This window comes from Gekko japonicus, unplaced genomic scaffold (genome assembly GCF_001447785.1).
Source record: "Gekko japonicus isolate JY-2015 unplaced genomic scaffold, Gekko_japonicus_V1.1 scaffold1379, whole genome shotgun sequence".
NCBI lineage: Eukaryota > Metazoa > Chordata > Lepidosauria > Squamata > Gekkonidae > Gekko > Gekko japonicus.
In genome coordinates, this window is record NW_015163644.1 from 472,900 (window position 1) to 478,899 (window position 6,000).

A 6,000-nucleotide genomic window follows, 5' to 3' on the forward strand; every position below is an offset into this window, starting at 1 on the left:
ACACCGGTTGGAATCGTCACCTATTCCGTTACAAATGCTGCATCTGAACGCACCCTTTGGGTGAAGAAGTACTTCCTTTTATCTGTTCTAACCCAACTGCTCAGCAATTTCATTGCATGCCCACGAGTTCTTGTATTGTGAGAAAGGGAAAAAAGTACTTCTTTCTCTGCCTGCTCTATCCCATGCATAATCTTATAAACCTCGATCATGTCGCCCCTCAGCCGTCATTTCTCCAACCTAAAGAGCCCCAAGCGTTTTAACCTTTCTTCATAGGGAAAGTGTTCCAACACTTAAAAGCACTAGATATAACTGAATAGGTGAGAAGGGTGAAACTACCTTCAGAACCAGCCTGACAAGATTTAAGAAGATATCTTGATAGGTGCAGCTTTTATCTTTCTTCAACAAGTTACACTTGACAACATTATGAAGGATGCAGAAGTACTGTCCTCCTTTCAACCTGGTCACCGAAGTTGCACTGATACATCATGGTATAAAAAAAGACACCATCAAAATGGGAAAACTGATGCTCTTACATGGCTTTTTTCCCCTCATAAGTGCTTGGAGAAAAATTAAAAATACTATTGAACAACTACTCATTTGGAAAAGATATTTGCATATATGTGCAGAAGACACTGTGTGTAGAAAAATTACTAACAGGACTGCCAAGGATCACCACAGTTTGTTATCTATTTTACAGCACTGATTTCCTGCCCTTCTCAAAAAGAGTCAAGGCAGATCCCAGTTAAAATATTTAAAACCAACAAATAACAATAAACATCTATAAATTAGTATTAAAAAGTACAAAGTGTTACTCTGCTTCCCTCACATTACTAGACCTAAACCAGATATCATTACCTGAATTGTGCAACTCCACCGTCCCCCGGGATGACCAGGCCCCTGGAATTCTATTCCTCTAGCACTCCTTTCTTAGCTGCCTTATATATTAAATTCTCAGAACAAAGTTTGAGTCCAGTGGCACCTTTAAGACCAACAAAGTTTTATTCTGGGTATAAGCTTTCAGGTGACTTTTTGTTTTGAGTTATTCAAGTAGTGGCTATAGTTGAGACATTACTGGAGTCTGCCCCATCGTCCATTATCTATCGTCCATAAGTTATCTGCCATCTTGGGGGAATAATTTTTCTGCTGAAAGACAGTACAAAAATGCTGTGAATAAAATAAGAAATGTAATCAACTATTTTATTTGTGCTTTGGAAGCTTTCTTGTAGACTTCCTTGGACCTTCTCTCCCTTGCTATTATTTCCAGTCCAGAACTCTGCCTAATTTTGAAAAACTGTAGCTTAAAGACGGAAGAATCCATAAGACCTAGCAATGGACTGAAAGCTAGAGTGATCCATATTGTATTATAATTGAAGAAAATGGCATTTTTGTAGGGATGGTAAGATGTTTATGGCTTCTCACTCCTACCCTCAACACAAAAGATGTCCACTGCATTAGTAAACATTGGAGCTAGGACTCGAGGAGAGTTAGGGGAGAGTTATTCTCCCTTACCTATTCATATCATGTCATAACCACTCAACAAGCAATTGTTGATTGTTGTTCCTTCCCAGTGGATGACATACATGCCTACAGCTGTTTCATCAGCCTTTCTGTTGCTGTCCTACCTGAAGAGGTATAAAGAGCATCTTCACAATAAGTTTTTAGTAAGCCATGTATGGTGCAGTGCTTTTTCCAAAGCTTTTCCTCTGATTTGTTTTGCTGATTTGGTTGCTGCTCATTTCTTGGCTAATGTTGTCTGTGTTGTTTTTATGATTGCTGGGCTGATATGTCTAACAATTGGTAGTAAATAGCACAATGTGCAGCTTTTCCGTATTTATCATTTCAATGAACCTAAGTCTGTTTTGGTGGCTGCCTCGGGTCCATTTTTCTGTGGATGGATTTAGTCTTGGATCATAACGGCTCTCTCTGCTGCAGGTAGGCTCTTCCACTCCCAGAAGGGTGAGGTGGGGGATTTCTGCTAGTTCTCTTCTCTCGCTGCATTTCCCAGTTTCAACTCCATGATGTCCCACTGGATTCACTGAGTTATGTAGCACAAAAGCAGAAGGCTACAGTAGGAGCATTAGGGTTGCCAACCTCCAGGTGGTGGCTGGAGATCTCCCACTATTAAAACTGATCTGCAAGCAACAGACAGCAGTTCACCTGGAGAAAAATGACCACTTTGGAAGGTGGACTCTATGGCATTATCCCCCACTGAAGTCTCTCCCCTGCCCAAACCCGGCCTTCCTCTGACTCTACCCCTATAACATCCAGGTATTCCCAACCTGGAGCATGGAGGCAGGAAATTCATTATTTATACAGTGAAGTGCAACTTGTGCTGTATAGGATCCAAACCTTAACTTCTGTTTTTGTGCCACTACCAAATTATCAGAATTTCTGTTTTTTATTTAAAAATGGCCTACCTTTCCCATCCAGGTGCTTAAAGTCATTACAGCAATAATTATAAAATGTATTTATCTATTGTACAGTAAATAAGTTCAAAGGTTGTTTACAATGTAAACTGAAAATAAAATCAAAGTTGAGGTCACCTGGACAATAAAGGCAAAGGTGATCAAATAGGTGGGCTTGTCAAGTTGCTCTGGACCAAAGGGAGGAACGAATGGTCGATGATGTAAAGAGATGGTGCTTGTGATGCCACAAAACAGGAATGGCTACTATTTAAGGACAGGCTTCCTTAGATAAGGGAATGGAAGAGGGACGTGGCATTGTTTTCTTTCTGATATCTGACAGCCTGGCTTCTCTGTAGGGATTTAGGCTGGGGATTCAGAGGATCCTGAGTTTCCTCTGAATAAAGATCTGAAAAATCCTGGAAAAACAAACAAACAAACAAAAACTATAATGCCATGCCAATCTTGGTATGGGCCAAATAAGAAGATATTTACTCATTCCTTTTAAATGTTGGTGTTTTCTGTTTACAACAAGGGTGGGGATGGGGAAAGCTTACTTGTAGAAGTTATCTGCTTTCCAAAAGTGCCTTCTGTGCCACAGTAAATAATATTCATCTTCTGTAGTAGTTATTTGTCTGGGGCATGAATTATTACTTACAACTGTGCTCCCCCCAATAAAATAAAATAAAATCCTGGACCCCTGACAATTAGCCAAACACAAGGAACACCTCCAGCACTACCTTCCTGCTCTCTCCCCAAACACTGCCCAACTGTCAACAGATGCCAATAATAGTGGTTTGTTTGTCTATTCATACTGCTTTTATCAAACTGACATATTCAAGTTATATGGAGAAAGCAGAGAGTCTCTGAAGTGTGCTACTATTGCCCTAATGAAAAATGGTGAGTGCATTTTCTGTGCTTTCCAAATGAACAGTCAAGCAGTTGGCAATCTCGTCTCCAGAGATGCCAGAGGGACCATTGAAAGGTAGAGGATTTTCACACTCCAGCCTCTCTTCCATTCCCCCACCCCCCTTTGCAGCTACTCCCTTTAAGAAGCATTTCATTTCCTGTAGCATTTTATTAACGGGGAAAAAATTATGCAGGAACTGACACTATTATAAATAGCATGCATACACAATCCCTTTTAAATTACTTTAATAGGTACCTAAATCAGGCCTGGTAATAGCCTATGAATCACAACTGTCCCTGCATCCATTGCTGCATCTTGTCTCTTATGACCCAGAGAACTCCCTGTGCTTTTCTTGCTTTTCAGTCTCTTTGGTTTCCCAGCTTCTTTTATTATTCTGTGTATCCATGTTTTCTATGCTGTGACTTGGTATCTCTCCCCACCCCCATCTCACCCCTCCATTGCCTGTTATGATGCCTTCCCCTCTAGATGCTCCACTCGGTTTTTACTTTAATGATGCAGCTGCGTGGAACCCTGAAGAAATGTTCATTTATGCCTTAGGTTACGGAGCACAAATACTGCAAAAGTGCATTTAGATACAGAGCTCTGTACTCAATCAATTCCCTGCTGCGAATACTTAAGATTGTATAAATATACACGGGGTCCCTTAAGGTGAGAATCAGTGTGGTGCAGTAGTTAAACTATTGCATCACAGCGATGGAGATGTGTGTTCAAACCACCACTGTGCCATGATGGTCACCTTGGGTCAGCCACTCGGTAGTCTACCTTGGAGGGTTGTTGTGATGGTAAAATGGTTTATGACAGTCACCCTGAACTCATTGGGGAATGGGTGTAATAATAACCGAAGGACAAATTGGTCAAGGTAACTTAATGATGAATGGGAAATGACTTGGTTAGAATATGGGAATCTCAAACTTGTTTTAGTTTGGTTCACATCCTGATTGCCATTGACAACTTGCCACTGATTTCATCAGTGATCATATTGAAATCTCACTGAACAGCTGACTGGAGTTCACTGGGTGGCTTCTTACCAAAACACAGCATGCACACAGGCAAACACAATGGAGTTGTCTTTTACAGCCTGATGGTACTTCTCTGTAGACATACTACTTTGTGCTGCAACCAAATTTAAATGTATCATGAATGTCTTGGATGATGAATTATTCTAAAAGTAGATCTGACCATTTGCTGTACCCAGTGAAAGATATTTGTTTGCTCAAAGCTACCAATATGAGTGATTTGACAGAGTTTTCATGTGGGCAGGGGTTTACAAAGGAGTGTGGGAGTGGGAGTTTCCCATCATGGTAGTTGCTTGAATTATTACCCCCCCCCCAATCATTGTTAAAAGGCACCTGACCTGTTGTTCTGGTTTGTTCAATGCAAGTATATAATTGATAACTGTGGAAGCAAAAAAAAAAGGCAAAATATCTTTGTGTGTTGGTAGTTTAATAGCACTGTACTGAGCATGCACAAAATAATGGAAAAGGACATGCTAGAACTGCTAGCAAGCAATACAGCTGCTGCGCATCTGCAAACTGCCTTGCAGGTAGTTTGATATGTTTGACAAGCAAATAAGCAAATCTGGGGATTGAGTTGCCACATTTTGCAACCATCAAACATGAGAACTTCACCTGTCCAACTTGCTCACAGGAACTGTTGTGCCATTGCTAGTTAGAAGATACTAAGCTAGGCCCATGGAACTCCATTTATTTATTTATAGATTTATACCCCACTTTTATCCTCAGTGAGCACCCAAATTAGCTTATATTTATTTATTTATTTATTGCATTTTTACCCCGCCCTCCCCACGAATGGGCTCAGGGCGGCTTACACATAATTATCCTCACAAATCTGTTAGGAAATGTTTGACTGAAAGGTATCAACTTGCCCAAAGTCATCCAGGAAGCTTCTACAACTGAGTGGGGATTCGAACTTGACCCATCAAGCTACATGCAGCTCTCCAATCTGCAGGATGCTTTACAACTCAACTGTATTTGAAGTCCAGGACAGACAACAGAAATGGGAGGTTTACCAAGTCTGTGGTAGGCGCCCATACTGGGTGTTACCCAAATCATTCTCTGTGTCAGGCCTACCATGTGGACAGTGCCATGTACATATGAAGGCTAGAATATGAGTTCCAGGAAACAAAGAATCCTTTAAATCTGTTGTGTACATGGGTCCCAAATTGTATCACAATAAATCCTTGATGAGGGAAAGATGGAGAGGAACCAGGTACTTAACCAGCAAGTAACCTTTTTACCTTATCCAAAAAGAGGGGATTCGAGACAAAAGTACAAAACAGTGAGAGTGAACTGTCCCACTGCAATAGTACCCCAGCAATTTAATTATGACAATCCAATTTAAAAAACCATACATATTTGCACAATCAAAGCGTGCCTTTGCGTTACTTCTAGCCAAATAGTAAAGGTAAAGGTAAAGGTTCCCTTGCTCGAAAGCCAGTCGAATTCGACTCTAGGGTTCCGGTGCTCATCTCTATTTTAAAGCCGAAGAGCCAGCACTGTCCGAAGACATTTCCGTGGTCATGTGGCTGACATGACTAAACACCAAGGCCTGTTACGCTGTTACCTTCCCACTGAAGTGGTACCTATTTATCTACTTGCAATTTCTTGCTTTCGAACTGCTAGGTTGGCAGGAGCTGGAACTAGAGAT